Source organism: Carya illinoinensis, chromosome 1 (assembly GCF_018687715.1).
Source record: "Carya illinoinensis cultivar Pawnee chromosome 1, C.illinoinensisPawnee_v1, whole genome shotgun sequence".
Lineage (NCBI taxonomy): Eukaryota > Viridiplantae > Streptophyta > Magnoliopsida > Fagales > Juglandaceae > Carya > Carya illinoinensis.
Window position 1 is genome coordinate 46,828,071 of NC_056752.1, and position 23,186 is coordinate 46,851,256.

A 23,186-nucleotide genomic window follows, 5' to 3' on the forward strand; every position below is an offset into this window, starting at 1 on the left:
ACAATACTCCATAAAAATTTCGGACCAATATCTATCCATTAGCTTGGTCAAAAACTCCAAACTATAACATACTCTCCAGATTCACGCCCAGAATGACCTTTCCATGGTTAAAAATACTTTTGACTGACCAAATGACCATGGAATGATACGAAAAATACATCTACGAAAACTAGACTCAAAGAGGAACAACTTATATGAAGGAGACTTTATGATAAAACACTTACAAAAGCTTCGAAATGGGTGTGCAAAAGAACTCCTAAAAGCTGTCCGAGAGAGAGTGTTTGGTATTCTTTCAATGGAAAGCGTAAATGAAGATAATTTCGTGGGGAGAGGTGGCTGGAGATACTTGTGGATGAGATATGGAAGAGATGAGGCTGGAGTGAGAGTTAAGTGTAGGACTCTCTTATCTGAAATGAGAGTTAAGTGTAGGACTCTCTTACCGGAGTGAGAGTGGAGTGTAGGACTCTCTTACCTAATAATATCTATAAAAATCAACTCAAGATATTTTTACCCAATAATATCCACGAAATTAGCTTAAAATATTTTTATCCAATAATATCTACAAAATTAGCTTAAGATATTTTTATCCATTAATATCTACAGTTTTGAACAGACGTTTCGCCCGAAATTATGAAAAAATGTTATTGCGTCATAAGACCTTAAATAACCCTCCGAGTCTAATGGCATAAACCATAATACATTTTGACACTTCTAACTATCTCTAATAATCAAAAACATTTCTGATATCATAATGAGTAATAACACTAACTATGTAGTTAGCCTAAAACCTATATGATTAATAGATTCGTGAAAACTTATAGACTATTCACGAGGTTCCTAAAGTCAATAAAAATTCCACAATTGAATTTCTAGCGGGCTATTACATATATTTTTGCAAGTTGGTTCATTAGTCATACATATATATTTCTACAAGTTGGACAGTGACTGTTTAGAAATCAACACAAGAAGATATGTTTGTTTATTAAACGAATAATATATACAGGTATCGATCGTTGGATAGATGAGAGGTGACAAAATTGGCATGGGTCCGTCGTCCCTTTATGATTAACGACGGTTACATAATTTGGTCACTAAAAGCCAAAAAGTAGGCAACGGCCGCCCATGAGAAAAGGGATATATACGGGTGCACTGAATCACGCAGAACCCATTAATAATAATATGAATAATGGAGTCATGTTTAGATGTTAAAAATTTCTCAATATTTTTAATATATTTTATTATTATTTTTATTTATTTTTTATTTATATTTAATATTTATTTATTATTATTCACATTACTTCTCAATATTTCAGATAAATATTTCTCATTATCTGAATCCAACCGAGACGCCATTGTCCTGTGTAGTGGCCACCGGCCCTTCCCTCCCCTGCCCTACACAGCACCGGCACGTACAGTTGTTGGAGTTGAAAATATGATCAGCGACTGTCGGGAAAGAGATCATCATCGAGTACTATAAGAGTGTGACTTTGGGACCTTGGCTTTCTCGGCCAGCATCCCCGAAAAAAAATGGATAATTAGAGTATTTGAAGGAGAACATGTTTCTCTTTCTTTTTTTTCTTCTTTTTGTTTTGGGATTAATTGGTAGGATACGAAGGCTAGCTACTATACTTGGGATATAGAATGTCCACCTTCACCGCCTTATCGAGCACTGCTCCTTTGAGAATTATGGCACTGGATAATCGCCATATGACCCAGATCGATATCCCAAGAGTTAAACTGGGCAGCCGAGGATATTTGGAGGTCATTTGTAATTATTTTTATCTCTTTTTGTTCTCACGACCTCCTCCGTATTTTCCTTTTAAATATTACTTTTTATTTTAAATTTTACCATGTCAATAATTTTGACCGATACATGCATTTTAAATAGAATTAATCTCTTAAATGAGAAATTAGAATTAAAAATACAAAATCCAAATTGTTAAAATTGTGTTTTGTATGCCCTTGAGTCAAGTTCAAAGGACTCGGGTCTTCAATAATGGACATGTAAAATTCAAAAAATGTGAAGTTAGAGGAGGGCGACTTGAGGGTTGAGGAGCTTTTGACATCAAAGTTAGTAATGATTCTTAAATGATTGTGAGTAAACATTAAAGTAAAAATGTAAAGAGGGTCAGAGAGCTTTTCTCGTACTTAAGGGTGGGCATTTATATTGTGCCCGAGGATGAGGGTAGATCCTCTTTATCCCCATGAGTCTCTTGTCTACATCATGACTTTTAGTTCAGTCTCATTAATGTTGCGTGTCTCAGTGACACTTGACTCGGGCTGAGTTGCCATAAATGCAACATGCTTCAACAGATGCACCATAAATGCAGCGTAGTTCCCTGTTTGATTTGGATATGTTGGTTTCTCTCCTAGTCCGTTGATGAAACAATGTCAGAGATTGAAGAGATTCTCCTTGCTTCACGTTCACCCATGCAGAGAGGCACTCGAGGGTTAGGCAGTGCCTGAGGTGCTAGATGGCTGGCTCATCCCTCTCGGGTTTTGCCCATGGGTTAGTCTAACGAGGCTCTTGTCTATTGGGCCTTGGGCTCTGCTTCTTGCTCATCATCTTGGGCCCCATGGTAGATAGGAAAAATCCCCTAACACAAATAATATTTTCCTTTTATATATGTTCTTTCTAAATAAAAATGACAGAGATTAAACCCTTCTAGGATGATCATGTGATCATAACATGAGTGTCTTCTTGGATATATTTCCGAAAAAGGAACTGGACGATCGAGATGGCATGGAATTGCAGATCATACTCTCTTAAAACGTACAAATTTGGACCGTAATCGACCGACTAATTAAAACAGATATATAGCCACCTTTAGCAAAATATAGCTTAATTAATTACTAATTCGATCGTTCCAGGAATTTCATGCAAGCATTACTACTACTGAAAAGGAAACCAGCTAGCATATATATATATATATAGGAATTGGAATTATTGATCGAGTTCCATATTGTCGAAGAACTACAGGGCAAATTCCATGCAGCATGAGAAAGATGCAATTAGTTTAATTTTCTCTTGATGGGATTCATTAAAGTTCTCTGCTCGCTGCACAGGTTTCCGGACTGTACAACGCTCCTCTTTCTCACGAGGCCGGAGGTGCAATTATTCGGGAAGCATTCGATAGGGACATCACCTTCTTTGATACAGCAGATCTGTATGGCCATAATTTTGATAATGAAATCATGGTTGGCAAGGTACGTGTTATATAGTACTACTGCATATATACTTAACATTCTTTTCGAAGTTCGAACCTAAAATATTAATATATATAGTACCACGTACTGCATGTATGTATGTGCAATTTCAGGCCTTAAAACAGCTTCCTCGAGAAAAAATTCAAGTGAGTACAAAATTTGGAGTGGTGAAGTTGGAGGGGGATCGATACAGGCAATATGGGGTAAAGGGCAGACCAGAATACGTAAGAGAATGCTGTGAAGCCAGTCTTAAGAGGCTTCAGGTCGACTATATCGATATCTACCACCCACATCGCATTGACGTTACAGTGCCAATCGAGGATACGGTAACTATTATTATAATATTATTTACTGATTCGATTTATTAATTCGATGATCTTGGCATGATATATATATATATATATATGTATGTATGTATGTCTGCTTAATTTGTTAATTAATGGAAGGTGGGTGATGAGAAGGTTTGTAAAATCACAATTGCTTGGCTTTGGTGAGGACGTTTTCATCTATAGGAAAAAGTACAAGTTGACAATTTTGTACAGAAATGGAAAGATATACAATCGTATACTACATAACTAATTATGGAAACTATCACCCAAAATTATCTCCTATAATCAAGGAGGATATGATTCACAATCATCCTCAACACCCCCCCGCAAGCGAAGCGTGGGATTGGTCCGAACGCGAAGCTTGGAACGAAAAAAGGTAAAGAGAGGGCGAGAGAGGCTCTTTGTAAACACATCAGCAACCTGCAGGTGAGATGACACATATTGAGGCTGAATGGCACCCGAGGCAGCGAGCTCACGTACAAAATGATAGTCGAGATTAATGTGCTTAGCCCGTTTGTGAGAAACAGGGTTAAGAGTGAGAAAAATTGCACTCTTGTTATCATAGAGGAGCAAGGGCCGATGCTTCAACGAGACCTTGAGATCCTGAAGGAGATGAGAGAGCCAAGTAACTTCAGAGGCTGTGAGAGCCAATGCTCTATACTCGGATTCACAACTGGAGCGAGAAACAGTGGGCTGTTTCTTGGCACTCCACGAAATAAGATTTTCACCAAGAAAGATCGCATAGCCGGAAGTGGAGCGACGAGTGTCAGGGCAACCAGCCCAGTCAGCATCAGAATAGGCAAGAATACCTGTGGGCGGAGAAGGAGAAAAAGACAACCCATAATGAAGTGTTCCCTTGACATAGCGAAGAATGCGCTTGACTGCTTGGAAGTGATCAATAGTAGGAGATTGCATGTATTGACTAACAGAATTTACAGCATGGGCAAGATCAGGATGAGTAATAGTCAAATACTGCAACGCACCCACCATGGAACGATAAAAGGTGGGATCAGAGAAAGGATAACCATCACAGGAAAGTCGCTGAGAAACAACCATGGGGGTGGAGACCGGCTTGCTATCAAGGAGTTGAGCACGAGCAAGAATATCATGAGCATATTTGGCTTGACTCAAGAAGAGTCCGGTGGCAGAAGAGGACACTTCAAGACCAAGAAAATAACTCAAGGAGCCCAAGTCTTTGGTAGCAAATTCACAATGGAGGCGCTGAATAAAATCCTGAAGTAAAGCAGCATCATTGCCCGTAACAACAATATCATCAACATAGAGCAATAGATAGATAACACTACCAGAGCGAGTGAGAACAAAAAGAGATGTGTCAGCACGACTGCAGAGAAAACCAAGACGAAGTAAAAAGGAACTGAATCGATGAAACCAGGCACGAGGAGCTTGCTTCAAGCCATAAAGTGCCTTCTTAAGCTTACAAACATGATTAGGGAATCTTGAATCGACATAACCAGGAGGCTGTTCCATGTAGACATCTTCTTGCAAGAAACCATTGAGGAATGCGTTCTTGACATCTAATTGATGTAAGGGCCACCGGTTTGAGACAGCAAGAGAAAGAACAACACGCACAGTAAATGCCTTGATGACGGGACTAAAAGTGTCTGTAAAGTCAAGACCAGGGAGTTGAGAATATCCTTTATCAACGAGACGAGCCTTGAGACGATCAATGGTGCCATTAGCCAAGTATTTGACACGGAAGACCCACTTGGAACCAACAATATTGGTGTTGGAGGGACGAGGGACCAAGGTCCCAAGTGCGATTGGAAGAAAGAGCATGAATTTCTTCATCCATCGCGGCAACCCATCCTGGATCCTTAGCTGCAGACTTGAAACCTTTGGGTTCCTTTATAGCCATGAGAGAATGAAACAAAGGAGATGCAGGCAAGGAACAAACATAAGCAGTAACTTTAGGCTTAAAGACACCAGCCTTAGCCCGAGTAATCATCGGGTGATGATTAGATGCAGCTAGAGCAAACTCGTCAGGGAGAGTAGCGGAAGCAATGGGAGCAGGGCACGAGGCAGCAACTGCAGAAGGTGACGCTGGTGCGAAGGAATCAGCTGGTGGTAAGGGATCAGCTGGAGAATCCTGCACAGAAACACCAGAAGAATCAGCAGTACAAGGCACACATGGCAACGATAAAGAAGGTGTAACAGATGATAATGGAGCAGAAGATGTAGAAACAGGGGAAAGGGAATCTAAAACAGGCTCACAAAAGATAAAGATGTCCAAAGTTTGAGGAGACCGTGAGGAAGAGGAACCAGCAAAAGGGAAATTCAGTTCATCAAAACGAGCATGCCGTGTAATATAAATACATTGAGAAGTGGGATCAAGACAACAAAAGCCCTTATGAAACATGCTATAACCAAGAAAAATACAAGCAGCACCCCGGGGAGCAAACTTATGAGATGCATAGTCTCGTAAATAAGGAAAAACACGACAGCCAAAAGAATGAAAATTTTCATAGGTGGGTGGCTTACCATACAATACCTCATAGGGAGAGAGCCCATCAAGAACAGGTGTGGGCAACCGATTGATAGCGTAGACAGCGGTGCTGAATGCATCAACCCAACGAGCTAAAGGGACATGAGACTGAAATAACATGGCAAGACCAGTTTCAGTGACATGCCGATGTTTGCGTTCAGCTCGACCGTTTTGAGATGGAGTATAGGGACACGACATTTGGTGGTGGATGCCGGAAGCAAGGAGATGAGTGTGAAAACGATGACTCGTAAATTCAGCCCCCCCATCACTTTGAAAGCTTTTGATTTTGTGAGAAAATTGAACTTCAACAAAAGTTTGAAATTGCAAAAAAATGTTGAAGGCTTGAGATTTTAATGTCATGGGATAAAACCATGTGAAGCGAGAGTGATCATCAATAAAAATAATATAATAGCAATAATGAGAAATAGACGTAACGGGTGCGGGGCCCCAAATGTCACAATGGATAAGATCTAAAATATGTGGAGAGCGCCTATCATTAGAGATAAAAGGCAATATGTGGCTTTTAGCAATTTGACAAGAAACACATAGAGTAGGAGAAGGTAGTAAAGATGTAACAGAAAGATGCCCTTTTTTATTCAATAGAGAAATAACCGAATGAGTAACATGACCCAAACGTGTATGCCAAAGATCATAAGAAGCACGAAGAGAATTATTTTGAAGAGCAGAGAGAAGTGCCGAATGACTGCATTCAAGCACATAAAAACTATCTTCACGATGACCGGTTGCCACTACCTTTCCTGTTGCGCGGTGCTGTATGGTAAAAGACGTATCCGTGAAAGTAATGGAAAGTGGATAATCAAAGGTTAATTTACTGATGGATAACAAGTTTTTGGTGAGTTGAGGAACAACTAAAATATCCAACAGAGTGATATTTTTAGATAGAGAATGAGTACCAGTGTGGGTGATTGGTAAGGAAGCTCCATTACCAATGATTACACAATTCTTACTATTATAAGGTTCAGCCTTATCCAACTAAGAGCAATCATGAGTCATGTGCGCAGAAGCTCCAGTATCCGTGTACCAAACAGCATCAGAACCTTCAAGAGAGCATTGAGAGAAAGCTTCAGCAATCTGGGCATGAGAATCAGCCCGGGCATAACGATCACAACATCGTTCTGCAGTGTGTCCCTCATTGCGGCAAATTTGGCAGCGAGGAGTATACTGCCCACGGCCCTTGCCACGACCAGCATGTGAGAAGCCACCTTTGCCATGTGATTTTCAATTCCCACCATTACGGGACGCACCAAAGGAGCCTTTCATGGCAGTGAAAGCAACCAAGGAAGCAGCAGGTGCTTCAAGAGATTTCTGAAATATTTCAAAGCTTTCGGCTTTGGGAACGAGATCACAAAAGAGTGGCAGAGGAGAAATAGAAAGCTGGATAGTTGAAAAATTAACAAATTCAGGACCAAGACCACGAAGGTACCAGTGAACCTTGTCGGTGTCGTCAACAGGACAACCCATGGCAGCCAACTGATCGCACCACGCCTTAAAGGAGTGAGAATACTCAGTGACACTACGAGTACCCTGTTTCAGAAGTTGGAGGTCATCCTTGAGACGAATCTCACGGGTCTTCGATCGGTGACTGAAGGAGGACTCCAGTGCAGTCCAAACAACGTGAGAGGTGGAGAGACCAATCACCTCAACCATAGCTTCTTCCGTGAGAGAGGAAAGAAGAAGAATAAGAAGACGCTGGTCTTCAGATTTCCAAGCAGCGTGCTTCGGATTTGGAACAAGGGAAGAATCAGAAGAAATAGTTTCGGGAGGCTCAAGAAGAGAGCCATCAATGTAACCAAGAACGTTTTGAGAGTTAAGAAGGGGAAGGACTTGATTACGCCAGAGAAGATAGTTGGTAGAGGAAAGCTTGATGGTGATCATATGAACCATCGTTTGAAGAGAAAGAGAAAAGTCAGAAGCCATTGGATCGACGGAGGTTAATCCAGAAAGGAATCTGATACCATGAGAAGGTTTGTAAAATCACCATTGCTTGGCTTTGGTGAGGACGTTTTCATTTATATGAAAAAGTACAAGTTGACAATTTTGTACAGAAATGGAAAGATATACAATCGTATATTACATAACTAATTATGGAAACGATCACCCAAAATTATCTCCTATAATCAAGGAGGATATGATTCACAATCATCCTCAATAGGTGAGCTTAAGAAGCTGGTTGAGGAAGGAAAGATAAAACATATTGGGTTATCGGAAGCAAATGCAGACACAATAAGGAGAGCGCATCTGCTTAGATCTTAGGTATTCCTTTGGAAATGGCACCTATTTCCTGGAAAGGATGAAGGATGTCCGGTTCCTACCTTTCAAGGTCGACCTGCTTATAAAGGGGCCTTCCCTCTCGTTTTCTATCTTCGTGATACCCACCTTCACTATCATTGTGGTTCCTTTGCCACTAGAACGGCCCGGCAATCGAATAGTTGACTAAGCCGGTCTCTCACCAACTCCTTCTTTGCGGTAGGTCTTCCGATCTCCACTCTCTCAAAGAAATATGAAGGCTATAAATAGGATATATAAACCTCACATATAGATGCGCACAAGTTTTTTTTACAAACGCCCATAGCTTTGAGGCTTAACAGACAAAGAAAACAGTGGATACTTCCACTAGTTGAGTAGAAGGTGACGACCCTAATGAATAACTATGAAGGCCGGGTTTAAGCCCCGATAGCGAGTTTGATTAAACTATTGGGAGGGATGACGCTCAAGGGGTCAAATCATCCCATCATTGCCGTTCAAATGGAGTATTCCATATGGGTCCGCGACATCGAAGATGAGATTGTTCCAGTTTGCCGGTTTGTATATATATTGATATGATCTAAATCATCATCATCCTATTCCTCTGTTTATTTTTTATTTTTTTATAAAAGAAAACCAAGTTAGTACGCACGTACGTCATCTTACCTACCGGCATGGGCGGCGGGCATGCAGGAAGCTGGGTATTGGAATAGTTGCATACAGCCCTCTTGGTCGTGGTTTCTTTGGTGGGAAGGCAGTTCTTGAGCGCTTGCCCACTGAGAGTGTACTGGCAATTGTTTTAAGGCATGCAGGAATATTATATTTTTAAAAGTCGTATATATGATTCATGTTGATCATCTTTTCACAGCCTATGTTTCCAAGGTTCAGTGGGGAGAATTTTGAGAACAAAATTCTTTACAGCAACTGTGACGCCCCCAAATTTCGTTTGGGATTGAACGAACATTTGAAGCGTCGAGACATGCAACACAAGGTTACCTGCCCCCGTTCATGACATATAAGATGCAATGTTCCTAACATGCATCTAACATTATGCAATATTCGCAGCGGATAATTTTTTTCTTTAGCAATACTATGCACCAAATTGAAAATATCCCAAATGCTTAAAACATACTTCATACATAAAGACCCATTTAGTAGATCACAACACTAGTCCAAAATAGTTATGATTCAAAAAATACTAAAGATGGAACTCCATTGTACAAGTAGTAATTTACGTTAACTACTATATTAACATTGACGTCGCACCGTCGCTTAGTCAACTGTGTCTAGTTGATCAGCTCCTGATTCTCCTTCAGGTCCTGTAACAAGATCTACCATTCGGGGGGAATGGTAGTTGGGACTACCAAAGTGAGATTTGATTACAAATCTCAGTAAGTTAACAAAAAAAACTTTCACACAAGCTAATGATGCATGCATGACAGTAAAAGCATAAATGCATAATCAAATTCATAAGTAATTAAAGCATAACTTGGTGTACAACATAGCATAATTGACATAACTTAAATTGAAACATGAACTGAACTTGACTTGACATGAACTTGATCTAAAACTTGACTTAAAATGAAAAATACATACTCCATAGTTGTTGTGGCCCCATGTATTCTACGTGTAAATACATACTCCATAGTTGTTGTGGCCCCATGTATTCTACACAAACTTGACTTAACATGAAAAATACATACTCCACAGTCGTTGTGGCCCCATGTATTCTACGTGTAAATACATACTCCACAGTTGTTGTGGCCCCATGTATTCTACGGAAACTTATTCTTTAACTGCTTAAATACATACTCCACAGTTGTTGTGGCTCCATGTATTCTACGTGTAAATACATATTCCACAGTTGTTGTGGCCCCATGTATTCTACACAAACTTGACTTAACATGAAAAATACATACTCCACAGTTGTTGTGACCCCATGTATTCTACACAAACTTGACTTAACATGAAAAATACATACTCCACAGTTGTTGTGGCCCCATGTATTCTACGGAAACTTATTCTTTAACTGCTTAAATACATACTCCACAGTTGTTGTGGCCCCATGTATTCTACGTGTCACAATTGTTGTGTCTCACGTAGTGTATGCGTCACAATTGCTGTGACCCCATACATAAGTAATCAAGATGAAACGTGACTGGAATACGAAAGGACTGGAGCTCTGACGTAACATAACGTGATTTGAACATAACTTGAAATACATGACCAACTTGAGATAGAAACATTTCGTAACATGGCATAACATATAATAGACAACATATTTAACATGACATACTTGTAATGTACAGTAATACATGACAGAATATATTATGTAACAGATAAAAATTGATGACAGAATAAATTATGTATAATAGATAATTACGTGATAACTTGGCATGGCATGACATATATGATAACATACATACATACACTGTAGTTCCTTTACTTAGCACACATACATAATAGACTGCTAGTAAGTTAAAAGCTAACTTACCTCGATCTCCGCGTTTCTTAGAAAACTTCAAGTGCGATCACGAGGAACTGTAATTAGTAATTCTAAAATTTAGAACTAAATCACTAAAAATTTGAAATATGAAAAAATACTAACTTAAAGAGTAAAATTTTCATTTTACTCTCTACATGTGGGAAAATGACCGTTTTACCCGTAACTTAAGGATTTTGCATACTAACTCCAAAAGTTTCCAAAATTTACATTTCTCATGTAAATTTTGTCCTAAATTTAAATATTAACTCAGAAAAATTTAAAACAAAACACAACTATGAAGAACACACTATGGCCGAAACATCCATAGGCCATTTCCCTTGATTTTTGTTGCAATTCCTTCCAACTTCAAAACTCATGCTTAAACCAAAATTTTGCAACAAACATCTTCTAGTCCTAAGTTCAAAACCATATTTAAAACATCCATTTAGAAAAAGTTAATAATTAACACCAAACTTTTTTGTAAAAAGATCCAAGCACTTGAATCACAAGTTTTGACCTTAAATCAAAACATCTCCAAGAATTTCAAAAATCAAATCTTACTTCTAACATATTCATAATATCATCCTAACATCAACCATGCTTTAAATCATCAAATTAAAGTCACCAAAATCACAAAATAACATTTGGAGTTTTTAGTTTTACACTTAGTCCAAAAACAGAAACTTTTTCCTCAACTAGTTTTGATAAATCTCTTGATCTATGACTTATAAATATATGATCTTCAAACTAAACCATCACATGGTTTAAAAAGATGTCCTAAAACATATATAAGCTTCTAATTCAAGATCACATGGTTAGAAATTAACCCAAACATAAATTTAGCCAAGAATATCCACACTTTGGCTTATTTGAATATCTCTTTGCATAAAATTTCATATTTTTGACACTAACATCAAATATTTTCAAAATAATAATATAACATGTATATAAGATACTTAATATCCTCCAATAAAATTATTAAAGTCATTAGAATAGGTTTAGACCACCAAAGAGTTAAACTTTCTCAAAACAGAAACTGTTTTTCTTCTTCCAGTTTCTAAGTTTCTAAATCTAAGAAAATATTTCATCAAAACATAGGTTTAAAAAGATGTCCTAAAACATATATAAGCTTCTAATTCAAGATCACATGGTTAGAAATTAACTAAAACATAAATTTAGCCAAGAATATCCACACTTTGGCTTATTTGAATATCTCTTTGCATAAAATTTCATATCTTTGACACTAACATCAAATATTTTCAAAATAATAATATAACATGTATATAAGATACTTAAGATCCTCCAATAAAATTATTAAAGTCATTAGAATAGGTTTAGACCACCAAAGAGTTAAACTTTCTCAAAACAGAAACTGTTTTTCTTCTTCCAGTTTCTAAGTTTCTAAATCTAAGAAAATATTTCATCAAAACCTTTAATCATGCAAAAATCCTCAACCAATAGTCACATATACATGTTAACAATACTCCATAAAAATTTTGGATCAATATCTATCCATTAGCTTGGTCAAAAACTCCAAACTATAACATATTCTCCAGTTTATCTCCCAGAATGACCTTTCTATAGTTTACACAATATTTGACTGACCAAATGATCTTCAAATGGGGCAAATAAGATATCCATATAAACTAGACTCAAAAAGGAACAACTTATATGAAGGAGACTTTATGATAAAACACTTACAACAGCTTCAAAATGGGCGTGCAAAAGACCTCCTAAAAGCTGTCCGAGAGAGAGTGTTTGATAATCCTTTATTGGAATGTGTAATTGAAGATAATTTCGTGGGGAGAGGTGGCTGGAGATAATTATGGATGAGATATGGAAGAGATGAGGCTGGAGTTGAGAGTTGAGTGTAGTTTTCTCCTACCCAAAATATCTATAAAAGATTATCTCATAATATTCTATCCAATAGTATCTACAAAAAATCAACTTAAGATATTTTTATCTAATAATATCTATCAACTCAAAATATTTTTACCCAATAATATTCACGAAAACTACCTCAAGATATTTCTTTTTATCCAATAATATCTATAGTTTTGAACAGACGTTTTGTCCGAAAATATGAAAAAATATTATTGTGCCATAAGACTTTAAATAATCCTCCGAGTCTAATGGCACAAACCATAATACATTTTGACACTTCTAACTATCTCCAATAATCAAAAATACACTTATGATACCATAGTAAATAATAACATTAACTATATAGTTAGACAAAAACCTATACGATTAATGAATTCGTGAAAACTTATGAGGTTTTCACGAGGTTCCTAAAGTTAATAGAAATTTCACAATTAAATTTCTAGCGGGCTATTACAGCAACCTTGCCAATCTGGCTGAAAAGCATGCCTGCACTACTCCTCAACTAGCTTTGGCATTGCTTCTCTATCAGGGCAAAGACATTATCCCAATCCCGGGTAATAATTTAATATATAATTTCCATCTTTCTCATGCATAAATACAGGATTGCTTTTATTTGGTTTAACTTAACAGTACTGGATCATATCTTCTTGTGCTGCAAACTGAAATCCCAATCGCCATGCATCCAGTACTGTGATCATGTATCTCTGTTACTAATCTTTTTTATGAGGGAGACACCACGTTCTTTCTCAGCCTGTGCCTATATATAATATTCTCTTGAATTTGATTAATAAATATGGCTTTTAAACAGGTAATTAAGAGATTCTTGCTGAATTAATGGATGATTTTTACATTATTATACATGTTCTTGTTGAGATTGTGCAGGTACAACTAAAATTAAGAACCTGGATAACAACGTTGGTTCTTTGACTGTAAAGCTCTCTGAAGATAATCTGAGAGAAATTTGTGAGGCGGTGCCCATTGATGAAGATGTTGGCGAACGATAGATTTCTGTTCTTTCTCAATATGCTTGGAATTTTGCAAATACCACATCAAGGTAAGGTAATCCTAAACACAAAGTAGCACTGAAACTACTACAGAGTACTGAATCTACTGATCCTTTCAAGTAAAATTTCCATCGCTACACTCTTTATGATTTCTCTATGTATATATAATATTCTGTACTTTGTTCAGGAAAAACGAGAAAAATGAAAATGAAGTGTACGGAGTGAAGAAGGAACCAGCTGGATCTAATGAATCGCTTTTGTCACAAATTAATAACTATTTTTTCTGTTCTAAGATGAAGTTTGGTGTACGAAACCTGGTTTTCTTGGAAATATCGTTTTTTATGATCTCTGATATTAGCTGGGCAATTTCAATTTGAAATTAATGGGGATTCGATCCTAAGTTTCTTCTCTCTACGTGGCGATTCTTAATTGGTTAGCCTTTATTTCTAAATATACAATTAAGTTTATCATATCCCATTAATTAAATGGCTTGTACTGTAATAAAAACTGGACATTTAAAAGTGATTTGGAGTCATACTCTTTCAAGAATTAATCTACGGAGAAGCCACTGTTTTGGTGCATCCATTGCACACATGATGTGGCCTAGTAAATTGACCAATTTACCCCTACATCTGTGCATTCCCTCTCAGATTTCATTTCACCCATTTTCTATACGAAACAAAGCTCCATTTGCACTCTCCCCCCACCCCCTCTTCTCGCCTATCCTCTTCCCCACCCCCATCGCAGCACCTAGCCCTCAATCCACCGAATCTCTTAATAGCTTCATCTTCCGATTTCCCACCTTGTCTGTGTTCTCCTCTCTGCCCAGATTCTCTTCACAGTTTCATCTTTCTTCTTCTTGGTTGGGCACCTTCGATTTCGTCTGCAGGTAAATTTCCAGATCTTCTTTCTTATTTTTAGGATTTCTGGTTGAGTACGACCATGTGGAAGGGAGGCTTGGGGTTTTGTGATTCTGTGAGGTGGGTTTTGAAGATATTGGGGCTTAGGGTTGTCTGTTGTGTTGTGTGTTGATGCTTAAGTCTGTTTTGGGTATTGTTGTAGTTCTTAAATAAATAAATAAAACTGCAAAAAATTAATTGAGAAGGATATGATTATATTTTATTGGTTGTAAATCCGTTTACTAGTTGATTGTATTTTGTTGGTTGTAAATATCTATCAATTCCTTAACAAAGAACGATGGGTTCTATCTCCGAGAATATTTTGAAATGTAAACGTTAGACATTTTGCAAGAATGAGAAAGAATGTACCTACGTTCATATGCCATTTTGATGATCCTGTTTTGGTTTCAACTTTCAAAGTAACTACCCTTTGGGAACCAAACTATTTCCTACAGCTCAATTTTTTTTTTTTTTTTTGATAACCTTGGGTGTCCGGGCCAGCTTACGCGCACCTCGACTAATCCCAAGGGGCCCTGAAGTTAACGACCAGGTAAATCCTCCAGTGGCCCTGAGGGGACTCGAACTAGTGACCATTGGGGAGCAAACCCAAGGCCTGACCAATTGAGTTACCCCTCGGAGTTACTACAGCTCAATTTTTAATGAATAACTTTGGTTTGAATGTAGACCACTTAGTTGATTGTAGACTGCTCTTCTCGCTAATTTAATCCTAAATCTGCACTGAAGCTCTTCTGGCATATTGATGCACTTACTATACCTTACATAATTGGCTCATAGCACGTTTAACTTATGTAATTCCAATGGCTTAGCTTGGATAGTGTTTAATTAATGTACTTCCAATGGCTTGGATACTTCTTTTCAGGATACTAGAATTAAAAACTTAAATAAAAACAGAATTTTAAATTCCAAAATTCCACTTCTTTAAATAGATCTTCTTAAATATATCAAGATGGTTGGTTCATGGGTATTTTCTTTATACTTTTGTGCTGATTTTTCCTCTTGTACTTAAATATATCAAGATGGTTTATATGTCCTTAATATGATGTTGGTTTTTCTCTCTGAATAGGGATCTTGGTATAGAGCTTGATGGGAAATAGGGAAGAAAACACATCTGCCAACCTACCAATATGAAAGGCAAAGAAACTCAAGACGAAGCTGGATTGGAAATTATTTTGGTGTGATTTGTGCTGTAATTATTTTGTATTCGAAAAACAATAATGTATGTCAGTCAGTGTTAAGATATGGATATTAGGTCATTTGTAATGTTCATCCAATTAATGTGTTTTTGAAATGTTGTAATGTTGTAATATTTGTAAGACATTTTGGAATGTAACTTTGAATGTTACTTACAAAAACATGTTTATAATGTAATTGTTTACATTGCATTCTGTTGATTGATTGTAATGATAACAATATCTGTCCAAAATTATATTGTAATTTGTCCAAAATCATAGAGTAATCTATACAAAATTAGAACCGAACTCTGCCCAAAAATACACCAACCACCAAAAATAAACTAACAAGCAAAATATTTCTATAATTACAATAACCAATCTGTCCACAGCATTACACTTAACAATATTTGTTCACAACTACAACCAAGATTTGTCCACAATTACAGCCAAGCATTACAACCGAGCATACCAGAATTATACTCTAAAATAGTTGTCCACATTACCACCAAGATCTGATTGGATAAACACAGCAACTATGTTATTTGCTTATGCTCCACATCAAACTGAATGCAAAAGGACTTCAGAGTTTTGATATCAGTACTGCCTGCTGCTCATCAGACACCTTAACTTCAATAAAAGCTCCCAACGACAAAGCTAGCCTTGCAACTAACTGATGCTTACACTGGAAGAGAGGCAAACAAAAAGAATTCATTATAAGAAGTTTAGTAGAAAATAAAGAAGAGAAAGGAAATGTGTGATAAGCCAGGCTTCAGCTTATCTAATGAAAAAATTTATTTAAAAGTTTAAATTTTTTTAATACACTCAGCAAACAGATCATGTAGAAATCTTAACTCAAATTAATTGTATTTAAAAATATTGTTTTAGCCAACAAAACTTTCAAGTAAAATTAAATGCCATAGCAGAAAAGAACATACAAACCTCAGTTGTAATAACTTGCCAGAAGACTCAAAACTTAGTAATAACCATAGAGAACAGATACTAAAAAAACCATCAGCTCTTCCATCAGGTCAAAGCTGAATGTAAGCACAGATTAACTGGTACTACAGTATGGGATACAGACCATGTGCACCCACCTGGGCATGCACAACCCAAGCCCAAGCCCCAGAAAAGATCTACCTCCTCGTGCACAACAATCTTGCCATTAAAGGCTGCTTGTAAAGACAGGTTTTCTTCAAGCTTCACATAAGGATGGGATTGCATCAATTTCTAGTATCCTTAATGAAGTCTTTGATCTGAATAAATCACACCATAAGCAACATCATACTCTTCTTATTCTGAAAATCTAGCATTCTCACATCAGAATAAATCCAAATAGTGGCAAACATGCATTTAAAAAAAAAAAAAAGCTTTATATTAGTTCCTATCTCACATACTAAAGCAGATAACATTTCTGAAAATGGATTCAACCACCAAATGCCACAAAACCCAGGCAAAATATATTACAAGTATAAAACCACAAATGTAACACTTTATCAAGGATTGGGGTAAGTTTTTGAGATAAGCTAACATTATGTACCATTGTGATGGAATTCCCATCTGGCATGGCATGCCTTTTTCCCTTGGGTACCAAATGAACAAACTACAATGAACCATTGCTGAAAGAGCACCTATGCAACAGCTGAAAGAACCAAAATGACAACATGATTTCAAATTTTTAATTTGGGTGTTCTTTTCCATGCAGCCAGAACAATTCTATCTAGAATACAAAACACCGCACGCAAACCGCAAGAGCAATACTTCTCCTTCCAACTTCAAGTGAGTACACTACTCTCACACCTTGGGCATCTCTTTTAATTACTCACTAAATTAACGCACAAAATGTTACATAAAAAAGAGAAAATTTCCTCTCACTCTCACGCATGCAGACACACTTACCAAAAGAAATTCTCGTTTATGTTGAAACCTTAAAAGAAAAAAAACCTAAAAAAGAAAAAAGAGGGAAAAAAAAGAAGAAGAAACGTAACCCGGTTAAGGAACAAGAATTAGGACAGCATTGCCTTGGTACCTCCAAAAATAATAATATAGGAAAATAGAAGAAACCGACAATTGCTATTATTTTTCAAAAAATGTAGATTGATACTTTTCTTTTCTAGGATCTTCTCTGCACCCAAACACGTTCAAACCGGCAGATTCTCTCAAAACAAGTACAGCATTTTCAAGATGGAACCCAAAAAAAAGAGAGCAAAAACAAGGTAAAAAATGGAATAATACGTCGGGGTGGAAGCCAAAAAAAAAAAAACACAGAACTTGCCCAAGAACCTTAGAAATTTTGGAAGCAAAAATCACCCACATCATAAAAAGCGTCATTTTCGAAAAGAGTTTATGAACCGATGAAAACAAGAAAAAAAATGAAAAAGCTCGCACTGGTGGACCTGGTGACAGAATCTGGTGGACCGTGGTGATCGTAGACAACGGCCTTGGATGGAGGTAACATGGTGGCCGAGAAAGCTCGCACTCTTATTAGGGCTTGGGCCAGCCGAACAATATGGGGCCATGATTCTTCCCTCACAACTTTCAGAGCCATTGATCGCAACATGCTGGCAGCGACGCTGGGCACAACAGGAGGGGTGACGGCGAAACAGGGTGCTGGCAGAGGAGGGGCGACGGCTACGTGGGTACTGGGTTGACACGAGAAGTGTAAATTCGAGGGGCGACAGAGGAGGAACGAGCAGCGTTGCCTGGTTGTGCTGGTGGATCGTGACGCGGGCGAGGGAGGAGGGGTTTCGAGCGAGGCGGGTGGGGGAAATTTAAATCGGGAAATTTAACAAAAAAAAAAAAGAAAGAGCAGCCACGTAGTGAGTGCGATGTGTGCACTGCTACAGTGGCTGCTCCGTAGACGGACTCCTCTTTCAAATAGAGAAACTCTACTTAGCATCCGGTTTAAAATTGCTACACCGCACACGTGATGTGGTGAACCCGGTCTGGCGCCACATCACGGTTCTTAGCTTTGCAGGAAATCCTCGATCCCGATTCCGATATCCTCCATTGAAACAAGCTATAGCCTCTCCTCATGCTCGATTTCATCACTGAAACCCTTCCTCTCCTATGCCCCTCTCTCTCGTGCTTCTCTCTCTCTCTCACTCTCTCTCGTATTCCTCTCTCACTTTCTCCCGTGCTCCTCTCTGTGATTCTAAGGCAAAGTTGTCCCTTGTAAATTCAAGTCGACGTCGAAGAGAGACCGTGCCTGCATCCAGGGACCAGATCTATGGCCACGCCACGGTAAGTTTTCGACCGAAACTTGGTTTTTGGTTCTCCAGTAAAGTGACGGGGTAAACTAGTTTATATGGTATACACTGATTTTTTGTTGGTGAGGCGTGATTGGAGTATGTGATTGTATGTAATTTTTATATGCAGGTTGTTTTCTGTAAACTTTTGCATGAATTTTTGAATTTTTCTTGTGCCCTTCAGCTGTTTGATGGAATTACCAAGCTAAATGGACATTGTGTAGCCCGTATAAGAATCAGACTGGGTTTTATGGTTTTATTCTTTGAAAAGTTTTTGGTGGGGGATATACACAAGTTAGTTAAAGTGGTGCTGGAGAGAGTTTGATGAAGTTGAGGTGGATCTGTTTCGATAAAATCGCAGACTTACAATGCCCAGAACCATAACTACCAGTGCACCTACTTGAGACTTCAAAGCACTGGTCATCAAACATTTATGGGTCATGTTGGGTTTGTGACTTTGTTTGTTTCACATGTTTTTCATTTCATTTTAATGAGCCCCATTAGCCAGTTGATATATTTAATTGTTACGAACCATAAACCAATCTTTTCATCCTTTTTTTCTTTTGTTTTTTGTGCTGGGAATTGCTCATTAATCATAAACCAATGCCCAGATGATGCTAACGATTTGAACCATCTACACTAAAATCAAAGGAATAAGAGTACTCTTTAATCACTTTAGTTAATAACTAGCATCAAATGGAAGGGCATGACCTATACAATTAAGACCATCAGAGAGTTAGCTTTTCCTCTTCTTTTCCTTTGATACAAGTAACAGGTGTTCCTAGTATATTGTATAGGTGATACACTGATCATAAACTCCTTAATTCCGATTCATTTATAAACTTATAAAAAGAAAAATAATAAAATCTTATTCATACTTGGGCTCATTAAAATTAGCCCCTCAGTGCATTTTTTTAACAAAAAAATAATATTTTGTATTGCTTCTCAATTTCCGGGGTCTACTTTCTCATGTGAAATGCTCGTACAGTGTGCAGGGAGAAGTAAGATGTGAATTTTGAGCGGATACTTCAATTGATAGAGGATAACATTCTGAGAAGAGAGAATGCAGTTTGGAGAGGGAGGATGGCGTATTATTGCGCGAGTATGAAGCTTAGAAAGGGAAGATAAACTAAGAGAGAGAAAGAGACAAATGTTTAGAAGGTTGAGGTCGAGTAAAATTTGCGAAGGTTCAAGAATAGAAATGCATGAATATTATTGTATTTGTACTGGGTTGAATCCATTGTAATAGTTTCTACTTGGTTTGAATAAGATATAGGGCACATGTAAATAGCTGGGTATTTTCTCGATAGTTTTTGTATGGATCAACTGTAATGTTACTCCCCCTTTGTTTTCTGCAAAGCACTTGGCCATTGAGGTGGTCATTATTTTATGCATAACTGAATTGTGTTAAGCCTGATTAGGTGTGAATTTGCAGGCTGTTGTGGTTTTGATGTACAAAAGGTATAGTGAACGTTTCAGTTATGGTTAAGTTGGTTTTTTGTTCTTTATGGTTTATATTCACCACAAACTAGCAAACCAAAAAAAGAAAAAGCCTAAGAAAAAACATATTCCAAGTAGCTTGGGGTGAAATATTGGAGAGGATGGGAACAATCAAAAGCTGTTCTGCAGGGATGGAAAAGCTTTAGAGTAGAACCGAGCTTTTAATAATGGAATGATATGTTCTGTGTTTTTAATTAAGATAAGATTGCATTTAATCTTTCTACTCGATTTTTCTTTGGTTTACTGGTAATGGGGACTATGATGCAGAGCTTCTTCCATGCAGAAACACCAGGGTATCTTTAATATCTTGTTTTTACTTCAAAAGAGATGACAATAAATGCTCAGGAAGAGAGTTATAGCTTAGATGCACCCAGGTATTTTAGGACAGATTCCAAGCAGCTTGGTATAGCTTTAGAATCTCCAGACGATGCTCATGATCTACATAGCCAATCTCACAGGCCAAATCCCACCAGAAATTGTGCATTAATTATTTTTATAAATAACAATGAGATTCTCTTAATTAAGTTCATATACATAATCTGTAACCTTCTTCACTACAGTGGAAATACATAATCTACACAAGCTACAAAGCAGGGTCTCCACAACACTCCCATGTGGATGCACACATGCTATACATCATCTACACAAACTACACTATAGCATCTCCACAGCACAAGCTGCTGCAAACAAAACCGTCATACATAATCTACACAAACAGCATCTCCACAACTGGACACAACCATCATACATAATCTACACAAGTTGCACAACAGCATCTCCACAACACAACAAGCTACTGCACACAAAACCGTCATACATAATCCACAAGCTGCACAATTGGGCAAAAACCAAGCTGCCAAAAACTCTTCCAAGTCCAGTCACACGATTCTGCCAAAAACAATCACCAAGTTCTTGCACCTACCGGATCCTAAGTTACAAATGATCATTACCAACACATCTCTGAAAACAGCACAAACAGATTAACAGTTAATAATTATGTCGAGTAATTTAGTAATAACTGACTAGCACATTAACAATTAAACTAGTCCGTACATTGTTTATATTTTCAAAATCTCCATGGAATTACACAGGTGAGTCATGTGAGAGATATGGGTAGAAAATAAGGGCAAGAGGATGATTACCTGAAAGGAAAGGTAGTGTATTGTTGCTGCTGCTGTCATGCATCAAAGATGGAAGACCATGACCATTTGGCAAAAGAAACAAACACCCATCGTCTAGCCATCTTTCATGTCTATGTGAGAGAGAGAGAGAGAGAGAGAGAGAGAGAGAGAGAGAGAGAGAGAGAGAGAGAGAGAGAGAGAGAGAGACCCCAAGTAAATGCATGACAAGTAAAGGCAAATCTCATGATGATCATGTCAAAATCAAACAAATTATGCAATCTGTAAAAGTTAAAATTGAGAGGGCACATAAAGAGAGGTAGAGAATCAACATGTTACATAATACCTTGAAGATATATTGTCAGCTTGTAATTAGTCAAATATATTTTGTAGGTTTGATGGATTTATAAATATATAAAGTAGCTTCACCCCTGAATAACCAGCTTCACCCCTAAATATATAAATACCTTGAAGTAGCATTTGTTAATGAGTTGGTTGCATACCTATTTAAATGTGAGTTTTGTTGTGCAAAGAGAATTACTTTTGGACTGTTTGTAAACTTGTATACCGACCCTGCTTGTTAAAGTGGTACCTTTTTATACTATATGAGAGAATATATGAGTATTTGGTTTATCCAAACCTCAAGTCCTGAGGTGAAAATGTTGGGAAGAGAATGATTACCACACTCTGTAGCTTATAACTATAGTTAAAAATTAGAAAATTGATGCAGAAAAGGACAATCAATCTACTTGTATGGAAAATCATAGAATCTAACCCATGTGGAAACTCTGTTTGTTGAAGATGTAAGAAAATAGAGTCTGTTCTATGTTCCCACCGGATAAAAAGAAGATGAATGCTCATACATATTACAAACCTGGATGGGATTTTACATAAGACTCCAAGCACTACTTGGTCCCTGAAGGCAATCCATCTAGAATCCTAACCACAGCACAGCTCACGAATGGATTCTACCTATACTCGTGTATTGGAAATTTTACAATGATAAGTCACGGCAATGGTTCTGCCTACAAAAAATCTGGAACCTCTCCCCCACCCTAAAAGAACAACTAGCAATCCTAACGTTCCAAAATAACACCTCGTGACACAAAAAATACCTCATAAGCTTCAACTGTAGAGAAACATCTCAAGCTTCGATATTCAAAATAACAACATCAACACTCGTAACTACCCTAAGCTTCAGTATGTACCAAATAATAATTTGTAGAAACAGAAAAGAAGCTCTAGTTTTCACAATGACTTGCTCGAAATCCCAAATAAGACATAAAGATCTTAGTTTTACCCATTGAGGACCATTACAAATGCAACGAAAGCCATTGAAAGAGAGCTTAAAGCAAAGACATTATCTTTGGGGGCATAGTTTTCAAAAAAGAACAAATATTTGAAGCAAAAGCTAATGAAAAGAGATTTACCTTGAGAGAGAGAGAGAGCTGGGCCACACAATCTGAGAGATTTACCTTGAGAAAGAGAATGCTCTGAACAGATCGTCGGCAGGGATGAAGCTTTCTTCGGCGGTTCAAAGAGAACACGGACGAG

The 23,186-nt window shown here is 37.6% G+C and overlaps 3 long non-coding RNA genes and 1 pseudogene across 3 annotated transcripts; 2 read left to right on the top strand and 2 right to left on the bottom strand.

Annotated features, from left to right (window-relative positions):
- Positions 1-1,641: 1,641 nt before the first annotated feature.
- On the top strand, positions 1,642-13,733 carry LOC122300571 (annotated as a pseudogene).
- A 2,373-nt stretch (positions 13,734-16,106) lies between these two features.
- Positions 16,107-18,502, bottom strand: LOC122278082. Its single transcript, XR_006229283.1, has 2 exons — positions 16,709-18,502; positions 16,107-16,451 (listed from the first exon to the last, which is right to left on the bottom strand). It is a non-coding gene; the product is annotated as an uncharacterized LOC122278082 (long non-coding RNA).
- Positions 18,503-18,869: 367 nt separating this feature from the next.
- On the top strand, positions 18,870-20,518 carry LOC122278089. Its single transcript, XR_006229284.1, has 2 exons — positions 18,870-19,009; positions 20,003-20,518. It is a non-coding gene; the product is annotated as an uncharacterized LOC122278089 (long non-coding RNA).
- Positions 20,519-20,993: 475 nt separating this feature from the next.
- LOC122303133 lies at positions 20,994-21,747 on the bottom strand. The gene is made up of 2 exons (XR_006240626.1): positions 21,657-21,747; positions 20,994-21,474 (listed from the first exon to the last, which is right to left on the bottom strand). It is a non-coding gene; the product is annotated as an uncharacterized LOC122303133 (long non-coding RNA).
- Positions 21,748-23,186: the final 1,439 nt, after the last annotated feature.